This window comes from Mustelus asterias, chromosome 4 (genome assembly GCF_964213995.1).
Source record: "Mustelus asterias chromosome 4, sMusAst1.hap1.1, whole genome shotgun sequence".
NCBI lineage: Eukaryota > Metazoa > Chordata > Chondrichthyes > Carcharhiniformes > Triakidae > Mustelus > Mustelus asterias.
The window spans coordinates 34,494,875-34,507,204 of record NC_135804.1 but is presented as its reverse complement, the minus strand read 5'-3'; positions in this window follow the sequence as shown (position 1 = coordinate 34,507,204).

Sequence of the window (12,330 nt, the reverse complement as noted above, 5' to 3'; positions counted from 1 at the left end):
GCAACATTGGTATCCAAAGCAGCAGCCAGTGTTCCAACATAGCAAAACAGGCTTTTGAATTGAACCAATGAGTATAATGCAAGCACGCAGAGACACAGGACCAATGGAATTCAAATTTGAGGTTTGTTGACAGTCTCAAGCCACTCAGATTGCAGGAATACTGTGAGGTAATTCCAGGTATATAAACACAAACAAGGGGGGGGGGTAACAGTTAGAATAAGCTTGCCACCTCTTTAGTCGGAAGGAGAGGCGAGGCTCTCGTATAGAATCTTGCAGTAATTTATATATCTTTAGAAAACCACCATCTAAATTGAAGGAGATACCAGCTCAGAAAGTATTCCAGGTGAGAATATTATCAAAGAATGTTCCAAAAGACGCCTGGTTGTATATTCTTTGAGAGTGATTGTATTCTATAAGGATTTATTTTATTATTCCTGAATGAGTCTTGTAATATTTGGACACGATAGATGATAGATCTCTTCACCAGTTGGGTGTGTTGTTGTCAGCCGCAGTACAAATTCTTTTTGGAGGTTTCATCATAGAACTCCTGTGTCCAAACACCCTTTTTATTCATTGCTGGGGAGTCAAGGGCAATCTTGGACTGATGGCAACCCTCTTTGGGGTGCTGTGCTTGTTTATGAGCACGCCAAAATGGCATGGTGTGTTCTGGAGCTCATAGGACCCTGTTGTAACACTCCCTTGGAGGCACAAAGGCCAGCAAAGATACATTATGGGTGAGGCACTTCTGGGAGCCCACACCTGAAATTGTAACATGTAAAAGTGCAGGTGGTAGAACATGAAGGATCTGCGTGCTGGGTTCTGAGCCACTAAGTTACCATGCTCATTTCACTGGCTGCATAATATCATGATCCGCTGCACTTGCAAAGATGCAAACATCTACATGACTAGGTGTGATGGAACACAGGTAATAGTGAATGGCTGCTGTGTAGATATTCTACAAATTTCCAACATTCAGACTTCATAATCTAAGGTTTCCTTTGGAAGGCTCATGATAAGCCAACTTTCACTCACCTGACAGCTTCTGAAAGGCTCTCCCACACAGCCTGGTGAATCTTTGTCAGCTTTCTTCCTCTCACAGTGACTGACTTCCAGGACAGATAGGCCCTCAGCAGTGAAAAACCCACCTCCTAATTTAAGTATCATCTCTGCCTAAGAAGTGTTTCTGGGTTGGATGTTCTGACTGCTGCCAGCACCTATTCCACTCCCTCCTTCCCCAGCTACGAAGATTAGGCCTCCAGAGTCACTTTTTCCTGAATTGTGTGCTTAAAACCAGGCATTTTCCAAATTCCCACTACCTGACTTGAGGCTAATACATCAGCTTTACAAAGAAAGAAGCATGCAACCACATAACGTACAATATATTGTTCTGTAGCTAAAATGCAACAGTCGACAAGTTGATGTTTCTCCTTAAGGTGAGAAAGTTTAATTGTTGTGCATTCCTGCAGTCTAATTAAATGTGAATGAGTCTTAGCAGATCCACAAGTCAAGCAGAGCTCAATGGTTTTACTTTCTTTAAGATACTGTAAGCTGTAGCATGGTGTGGCAGCGCAACCTATTCAGCTCTTGAAAAGATGTCTGAACAGGTCACCCATGGATTGTCTATGGGGTGATCAGAAGATAATTGTTTTTGTGGGAAGCAGGGGATAGTATCAGGGCTGCTGTTTTAAAGCAAGTAAATAAGTCAAATCACGTTTTTATTTACATAATTTTGGGAACTTTAAAGGACTTTAGTGGATTGAACTCTACAGCCTTGTCTTTTGGAAATGATTAGAGGGGTTAAGAGGGTAAATATGTGGGGTTACGGGAATAGGACCTGGGTGGGATTGTTGTCGGTGCAGGCTTGATGGGGCGAATGGCCTCCTTCTGCACTGTAGATTCTATAATTCTAAGATAACTGAATAGTCTTTTATTTCAATATAAACACCTAATATCCCCTCTCATGGCTAGGAATTGTTCAGCAGAGCCAATTAAACTGGTTATATCTTCCCAAGAGTAATTTGAATTCTAAACAGCTCATATTGCGTGTCTAAGATTAGCCTCATCTCACGAGAATGGATTACTAGAGGCCTAGAATAAGATAACCAATTACCTACTCTCCAAGTTTCTGTCAGAAAACAAACTCTGACATCATCTCCATCCCTCTCCATAAACACTGTCTCAAGCTGCAGCCAAATGTTCAGAACCTCAGCAACCTTACTGATACTGTGTGAACAACCCCATATCCTCTCTATTCCATAACTCCACCTCAGTAACCTAACTTCTTGGCCTTTTGCCTAAGATCAAGCATCAGATCAAGCCCAAGATGGGGTGCGGTGCCTTTTCCTGTCAGCTTGCATCTTGTTTGTCTCTTGTGAGGACCATAAATTGGATTCAGTTTTAATTTGTTTTTTGGAACAAGCAAGGAGATGGATTAAGGGCTTCCCTGGTCTACTCTGTGCATTACCATTGTAACATTAAGAATGGAGTAAAGTTTTTTTAAAATAACCAAGTCTATCTCTGCCTCTCCCGCAGCCTACTTCCTGTTTTTGCAGCCCACAAACTAATCCATACCTCAGCCACTTTCCCATTAACCTTATGCTCTCTGGCCTATGTTGGCTTCTGAACCTCAATTGAAAATTCTGATCTTCATGTTCAAATCTTTCTGTGGTTTTACCCTTCCCTGTCTCTACTTCTTCTCCAGCCCTGTATTTCTCCACAAAATGAACATTCCTCCAGGAATGACCTCTAATGTATTCCCAGATCCTTTCTCCTATCATTGGTGGCTATGCATCCAGCTGATTAAGCCCCAGACTGTGGAATTAAGGCCCAGATGTTCAGGCCTCCATCTGAGTCGGAATGTAGGCAGAAGAGCTTTAAAAATGTTAAGTGTTATGCAATTGTGGGATTTCCACCCATCACCATTTCCAGCATTTTTTGTCAACATAAGATAGGGGTGCAGGTAGCGGGCTTGCTCACAGCAATCCCACTTTTGCCTGCTCCATTGCGGAGGTGGGCATTTCAGATCCCCCCAAAATTTTGATGTCAGTCCGGCCTTTGCAGAAGATGTGGTTCACGACTCCTCAAAGGAGTTAGCCACAGGGGATCCTTAGTCTGGAGTTGGAATCTAAAATACAATCAGGAATTCAACATCCTCATTGGGAAAATTTCCCCTCACACCTTCTCATAAAACTGTAATTCAAAAACAGTGGGCCGGATTCTCTGACTTCACCCGCAGCTGGGATTCTCCAGTCCCACTGCAGTGAGCGGAGATTTGGCTGAGCACCAAATTCTCCGTTCTCATTGGCAACAGTGGCGGGGTGTGAACGGCCAAAGAATTCTGGCTAGCCAGGGGTATTCCCATTGAAAAAAATGTTTAAACTTGCCTAAACACACAGGCACTGAGAAGTCGCTTCCAACGAAGATCAAGTTATTATAAAGTAGTAAAGAGGTTAGAAAAACTTGCAGTCCCTGTTGTAACCATGTAAACAAACCCCATGTTGCCTGAATATATTAGTCAGTCTTGGTGTTCAGCCAAGCATTCATAATGAGGCCATCTGGAAAAAAAAAGTGCGCTTCTATTGACACAGTTGCCAAATGGCCTTATGACGATTACCTGGTTCAGCTCCTGGATGAATGGCCTCAATCTAGCAGGGTTTTGTTTACACAATCACAATGGGGAGTGCTAGCTGTGTTTTATTGACAGATTTATTACCTTACAAGATTGAAGGTTTATTGAATTGGAATTTCACTGGCTGTGTTTTTGTGATCCTTTTATGAGAAGGTAAGATGGGCAACATTTTTCAAAGGATTTTTGAATGGCTGATTTTTTCACAAACATTTCCTAGGTTTGACAGTGTTAGTGCACAATCAACAAGCCACATACCTCGTACATGGTGGGTGATTGGGGTTTCAAGGGGCATGGAAGATATGACAAATAATGAAGGAGCATGCGGGATGTGAGGTCATGGAGCTGGCATGTGGATGTGAGGTGTGGGTGGAAAGTTGAGGGCTAGAGGGCCAACAACCATGATTTTACCTAGACTAAACAAGACAGGCCTTCTAAGCTGCCAGCTTCACCATCCGCCACATCCATTGGCACCTCAGACATGCCTCCAGAGGTGGCAGGCCCATCTCCAGCCATGCCCACTTCCCCAACATGAAAATAGGACAATGGGCTCCTCCAGGACAGAAATGGGATCACGGAGGTGGGAAATTTCTCAACTCCTGCTCCCCGTCTTCCAGACAAAGAACAGCCTCACGTCTTTAAATCTCCACCTTTTTTCTTCTTTAAAACCATCCTTGAAACCAATAGCTGTGACAATATTTTAGACATCCCCCTAATATCTACTTCTTTATCTTGGCGTCACCTTTGTCTGATTGCAGTACGCTTGGATGCAGTGATTTGGGACATTTTCTTGTCATATAAATGCAAATTCCAGCAAGAAAGCCTGAAATCAACAATGCACTCTGTGAAGCTGATGGAATAACTCCCCAATCATCTTTCACACTGTAGATTAGCAAATCAAAAACAATGGGGGTGATCCTCCCAAAGAAATTCTAAGTGTCGAATGTGTAAAAACTGGAGTAAATCCCAAGGGTTTTTTCAGTGGGAGTTTCACAATGAACCTCTCACTCTCTGTGCACTGCAGAGTGCGTGAGCATGAATCATGCTGAAAATCAGTAGACAGGGCCTATTCCCACTGAAGAGGCCAGCAGCGTAGCGCTGAGTGGGCCACTGCACATGTGCTCATCTGTCAGCGCCAAGATTGGTCCAGGCGCAGTGGCCTCCCAATCACTGGCTAGCCCGATCGCTGGCCCTCCAAACATGTGCGGGCCAGTCTCGGTTCCACCCAACCCCCGGCCCGTCTCGATCTCCCAAACCCCCCACCACTGGCAGCCCCAACAACCCCTGCAGTTGCAACCACCTCAATGCAGCAGCCCCGATGGTCCCCCCTCCCCCCCCCGCCGCCCACAATGCTCAGCCCCGATCACTGGCCCCCCTCCCTCTAATCGTGATCCCATTGCAGAGTTGCAGTGGGAAACCCCACCCCCACCGATCTCCACCCCCAGAGTCCCTGCCCTCTATTAGGCACTGTCCCCTTTAGGCCCCATCCTCCTGGCATGTCCGATGCTCAGTGGGCAGTGCCAAGATGCCCCCTGGACATTGGCATTTTGCCCCTTGAGCAGTGCCAGGGGGCCCAGGCTGGCACTGCCAAGGTGGCAATGACAAGGGGGCACCACCTCCCTGGCACCCAGCACTCTTGTAGGTCTTGATTGCCCTCCCTTCACTTCAGCAGGGTTGGGCCACCAGCTCCCTGCAATGTGGTGAGCTATACTAAACCCCGCTGGGGTGAAACACTCCTAGCCGGAGTGGGATGGGGAGCGAGGGGGGGAGAGGCTAGCGGGCCCAGAGATTTCAGGCCCGCTAATGATTGGCAAATAGGATTTAAATTCTCATTTATATAAATTATGCAGCTCTGCACTACAAATCGTCACAGAGCTGATGGTGCCAGAAATCTGGCTGTCAGAGACATGCGGAGACCGTGAAATGGCCTCTGCTTGAGTCTCCCGGCCAGCTGCACTACGAAAGCAGTGCAGTGGGCTGGGAGAATCACCCCCAATAATAGGTATATGTGTAGATTTTAAAGTTTTTGTTAAAGTTTATTTATTAGTGTCGCAAGTAGGCAAAGATTAACACTGCAATGAAGTTATTGTGAAAATCCCCTAGTTGCCACAATCCAAACGCCTGCTCGGGTACACTGAGGGAAAATTTAGCATGGCCAATGCACCTAACCAGCATGTCTTTCGGACTGTGGGAGGAAACCGTAGCACAGGGAAGGTCCCAGAGGATTGGAGAACAGCCAATGTTGTTCCTTTGTTTAAGAAGGGTCGCAAGAATAATCCAGGTAATTACAGGCCGGTGAACCTTACATCAGTGGTAGGAAAGTTATTGGAGAGGATTCTTCAAGACAGGCTTTATTCCCACTTGGAAATAAGTGGACGTATGAGTGATAGGCAACATGGTTTTGTGAAGGGGAGGTAGTGTCTCACGAACTTGATCGAGTTTTTCGAGGAAGTGACGAAGATGATTGATGAGGGTAGGGCAGTGGATGTTGTCTACATGGACTTCAGCAAGGCCTTTGACAAGGTTCCTCATGGCAGACTGGTGCAGAAGGTGACGTTGCTTGGGATCAGAGGTGAACTGGCAAGGTGGATACAAAACTGGCTTGGTCAAAGAAGACAGAGGGTAGCAGTGGAAGGGTGCATTTCTGAATGGAGGGCTGTGACAAGTGGTATTCCTCAGGGATCAGTGCTGGGACCTTTGCTGTTTGTAATACATATAAATGATTTGGAGGAAAATGTAACTGGATTGATTAGTAAGTTTGCGGACGACACAAAGGTTGGTGGATTTGTGGATAGCAATGAGGACCATCAGAGGATACAGCAGGATATAGATGAGTTGGAGACTTGGGCGGAGAGATGGCAGATGGAGGTTAATCCGGGCAAATGTGAGGTAATGCATTTTGGAAGGTCTAATACAGATAGAAAATATACAGTAAATGGCAGAACCCTTAAGAGTATTGATAGGCAAAGGGATCTGGGTGTACAGGTACACAGGTCACTGAAAGTGGCAATGCAGGTGGAGAAGGTAGTCAAGAAGGCATATGGCATGCTTGCCTTCATCGGCCGGGGTATTGAGTTTAAAAATTGGCAAGTCATGTTGCAGCTTTATAGAACCTTAGTTAGGCACACTTGGAATATAGTGTTCAATTCTGGTCGCCACACTACCAGAAGGATGTGGAGGCTTTGGAGAGAGTACAGAAAAGATTTACCAGGATGTTGCCTGTTATTTGCTATGAGGAGAGGTTGGAGAAACTTGGTTTGTTCTCACTGGAACGACGGAGGTTGAGGGGAGACCTGATAGAAGTCTACAAGATTATGAGAGGCATGGACAGAGTGGATAGTCAGAAGCTTTTTCCCAGTGTGGAAGAGTCAATTACTCGGGGGCATCGATTTAAGGGGCGAGGAGCAAGGTTTAAAGAAGATGTATGAGGCAGGTTTTTTTACACAAAGAGTGGTGGGTGCTTGGAACTCGTTGCTGGGGGAGGTAATGGAAGTGGATATGGTAGTGACTTTTGAGGGGCGTCTTGACAAGTACATGAATAGGATGGGAATAGAGGGATATGGTCCCTGGAAGGGTAAGGGGTTTTAGTTCAGTCGGGCAGCATGGTCGGTGCAGGCTTGGAGGGCCGAAGGGCCTGTTCCTGTGCTGTAATTTTCTTTGTTCACTCAGAGGAAACCCACGCAGACACGGGGAGAATGTGCAGACTCCTCACAGGCAGTGATCCAAGCCGGAAATCGAACCCGGGTCTCTGGCACTGTGTGGCAGCAGTGCTAACCACTGTGCCACCGTGCCACCTTAGAACAATTGTCATCTCTCCCTTTTTAGAATCTGAAACTGATTCTTGCAAAAGAGGATTGCAGTTTTAAAACTGGTTGTTTTTTGTCACTGCACCCAATAATGCCCTTAAAAGTTGGAACTGAGTGTCTGCTGGCATGTAAAGAACTCATCTTCTTTGCACCTGCATTAACAGTGAATATAATTTACATATAACTAAATCATTTCTCTATGTATTTTATTCTACATCTCCCTCTTTAGCAAGTGCAAATGTCACAAAGCTGGTGTTTCTTTTTTTACTGGTTCATAGTATTTGGTTTTCACTGGATGGGCCAGTATTCATTGCCCATTTAAGAGTCAAACACGTTGCTGTGACAATCGAGTCACATATAGGTCAGACCAGGTAAGGACGGCAGATTTCCTTCCCTAAATAACATTAGTGAACCAGATGGGTTTTTACAACAAATCGACAATGGTTTCATGGTCGCCATTAAACTTTTAATTCCAGATTTTTATTGAATTCAAAGTTCACCATTTGCCATGGTGGGATTCAAACCTGGGTCCCTACGAGCATTACCCTGGGTGTCTGAAATATTGTCCAGCGACTACTCCACAAAGGTATTATACTTGATAGAATTGAGGTGACATTTGGCTTTTGTACCTCGATTACAACTTGACCCTTTCTGATTGCACAGCAGAAAGCCCAGCTGCGCATAAATAAATCCTACTTTGATCCGATTATTTCTGTGTACATTACCACAAAACACAACTGCACTTCACAAACTGCCTCATTACCATAGTCATTACAGCTGTTAAAAGGTTTTACTTTGGTGGTGGGAGGAATATCATTGCAAAATAAAACTTAAATGAGATATTTGTTTCAATGTTTGCTTGCTTTTACAGAGATAATGGCCGAGAATGCACATGTTACATTGCCTGCGTCGTTGATGACTGATCCACATTTGGAGTGTGTTTTAGCACAGGTCTGGATCACCGTGCCTGAACAATTCATGAATTTTGCACACGAGAAACTAATTAATGAGGGCCTTTGGTGCAATGTGGCATTGTGTATTTTGTTTAATTATGTGTTTGGGGTTGGGGAATTACATTCAATTAAGCAATCTTTATCAACAGGAAATGGAAAAATAGTTTCATGTTGCAATCGTAGCAACAATGTTTGCAGTTCAGTGTTTGCCCATTTTTAAAAACTTTTATTTTCTAGTAATAACACAGAACCATTGACCCACAGATAGATCAAGATACAAATTATTCCCAGATTTCACCTCAGTTGCTGGATGTTTTGACTACTCTCGAATGCTGTATTAATCCAATCACTCACTATCTGCAAACCCAATGACTTGGGACCATGTCCAGATGCAACCTCAAGGGCTTGGCGAGATACCATCAGCACTGTCTGAGATGGAATCTCTGCATCAGCTGGGAGGACAGGTGTAGTAAGATCAGCATCACTGAAGGATCTGAGAGTACTAGCATCAAGACCATGATCATCCAAAACCAACTTCCTTGCGCCAGCTATGTGCTTCAGATGTCCGAGTCCCGACTGCCAAAGCAAATCTTCTTCGCCCACTTCAAGTAAAGCTCCCAAACAAGGGGAGTACAAAGGAAGGGTTTCAAAGGCACCTGGAAGGCTTACCTCAAGAAATGCTACATAGATGTCAAGCCTGGGAGAGCCTTGCTCAGGAGAGACCTATTTGAGAAATCTCCTGATTAAAGGGAACAATTCTTCAAGGACACCGACGGCAAGAGGAGGTCCAGAAAAGGAGCCTGAGGAAGGAATACCAGCGATCTAGAACCCCAAGGACCAAACACACCTCCCGGAAACATCTGCAGCGTGTGGTCGAAGATGTGGCTCTGGGATTGAGCTGATCAGCAACGCAAGGACCCACAGAACCCATTACCAATAACACTGAGTTACATAGGCTGATAATCAAACTCGTTAGTGAATGATCACCGAAGGAGGAGGATGATTCTTGTGATGGCTGAATCGAAGTGAGATCAATGTTGGCTGTGGTTTACAAATTGCTTAAGAGCTCTTTCTTCATCTTCAGACTTTTCTTCAGTGAAGACTTCAGCTGTCAGTCAGTAGAGATAGTGATGGATAGTTGGCTTGAACAGCTGTCCTCTCTTTCGCCATTCCCTCAGTGGCTGCTCCTGTTGTTTAGAAGGTATTTTGATAAAACACCACCTTAGTCAAGGTTGGACATCTGTTTCCCACGTATTGGTGTTAATCAAGCAGAACTTCATGGAAGCTTTGGGTCTTTGAAATATTTCTTTTGATCCCCTGTGTGAAGAGGCTTCTGGTGCAACATTGAGCACTTGTTGTGGCAATCCCGAGTCAGGCATTTTAACATGCCCCATCACAGCTGATGCTCTATACCTGACAAGATCATGTCTTGGAAGGAACTATCTTCCCAGTGGATTCACAAGATCCTTCTAACACAGAATTGATGTTGTTCTGGGGCCTTGGTCGACCTCTATAAATTTTTAAAACTTCAGCATGGAGAAAGCATGGGGAAAATCACTGCCGAACAGCCTGCGTTTAGTGTCAGTCTGGTAACTCGATTCTCGAAAAGACTACATAAATTTACCCAAGACCGAGCTAGAACATTGGATCCAGGGGTGTACCACTTTATCAATGTCAGCTTTTTGGGGTAAATATTATTAACCCAGCCACACAACTACCATCAGGGTCTGGCCAAATGTCAAAAGTGGAGACAGGATTATAAGCATCTTTCCCTGATCTCTTACCTGAAGCTATTGGATTACTTGGATGGGGAAAGGGCAAGGTATGTAATCATGATCACCCAAACCTTTTGCTCATTAACTTAATTCTGTGGAAAATCAGGTGGATTCCCATACAGGCATGCATTCCTCACCCATCTTTACATGTTGATTTCCCAGACATATTTCCTAATGCTGGAATTTGAAAGTCTGCCTTTCATATTCATGGAGTTTAATTTAGACAAATGCGAGGTAATGAATTTTGGTAGATTGAACCAGGGCAGGACTTACTCAGTTAATTGTAGGGCATTGGGGAGAGTTACAGAACAAAGAGACCTAGGGGTACATGTTCATAGCTCCTTGAAAGTGGAGTCACAGGAGGACAGAGTGGCGAAGAAGGCATTGGGCATGCTTGGTTTCATCGGTCCGAACATTGAATACAGGAGTTGGGACGTCTTGTTGAAGTTGTACAAGACATTGGTAAGGCCACACTTGGAATACTGTGTGCAATTCTGGTCACCCTATTATAGAAAGGATATTATTAAACAAGAAAGAGTGCAGAAAAGATTTACCAGGATGCTACCGGGACTTGATGGATTGAGTTATAAGGAGGCGCTGAATAGACTGGGACTTTTTTCTCTGGAGCGTAGGAGGCTGAGGGGTGACCTTATAGAGGTCTATAAAATAATGAGGGGCATAGACAAGGTAGATAGTCAATATCTTTTCCCAAAGGTAGGGGAGTCTAAAACTAGAAGGCATAGGTTTAAGTGAGAGGGGAGAGATACAAAAGTGTCCAGAGGGGCAATTTGTTCACACAGAGGGCGGTGAGTGTCTGGAACAAGCTGCCAGAGGTAGTAGAGGCGGGTACAATTTTATCTTTTAAAAAGCATTTAGATAGTTACATGGGTACGATGGGTATAGACGGATATGGGCCAAATGCGGGCAATTGGGATTAGCTTAGGGGTTTCAAAAAAAAATAAGGGCGGCATGGACAGGTTGGGCCGATGGGCTTGTTTCCATGCTGTAAACCTCTATGACTCTATACCTTTGAATGTAAGAAATGGGGACCGGAGGAGGCCAAAGAGCCCCTTATGCTGTTCTGCCATTAAGATCATTCGCTACTGTCAACCTTAACTCTATTTCACCAGCCCCGCTCTCCCACCCCCCCGGCCGATCCCTGTACCCCTTGATTTCGTTAGAGTTCAAATTTTTACCTTTAATGATCTGTGACTTAGTGCATTCATGAAGTCTGTAGTGAAATTGAGTTGCACAGGCTTGTCTAACTGAATATAATAATTAGGTTTTTCAACAGATTAAGTTCAATTTCAAGTATGAAGGAATGGAAATTATGAAAATGGAAAAACCTGATTCTCAGCTTCTTCATGTATCAAGTTTTATGCATTGTAATGGGCTTGACAATGATATCATGAAAACCAGGGACATAATTCCACATAGATTCACACCCATACTATCATTACCTAGAGGGAAAGGTATTATAAACAGTTTCTGCACCTAAGATTTTTATTTCCAATAATACTTGCAATTGTATCTAGCATTCCACATGTTAGTATGGCTTCTTAAAGCGTCATTTGAGCATCAGGACTGGTGTTGCCCATTGTAAAGCCCTTATGCAAAAGTGGGGATGCAGTCAAACGAATTCTGTCCATGGTGACTTCAGAGAGGCATCCCAAACGATGAAACATCTCCTACTACCAGGGCCATGCATCCCTGAAAGCCTTTGATTCTCAAATCAGAGCCTGCATGATACAGTGGTGAGGAAAAGTATAGCAACACGACAAGTTGAGCATTCATGATTTTCAACACGATAATATTCTAAGATTCTACGTGACCTCCTCCATAACATGATGAATTCTGTCGAAAGTGGTCACTTGGATTTAGCTTTATCGTAGAATTCGACTTTTTAATTTCTAAATTCAACTCTCAGTCCATTTTCCTTCAAATCAATCCAGCCTCTAAATTTCCTTTAGTTAGAGTACTTAACATGTTTTTTCACAAAGACAAATGAGCGCGTAAGTAAAATCAAATCTTAAAGGCTGGAATATTCATTGATTTATATGGAGCTGATATGAACAGAGCACAGAGGTGATGGGAAAGAATCCAATCAACATACCATCCAACACTTCTAAATGCTGACATAAATATCTAGCGTATCGTATGAAGCACTGGAG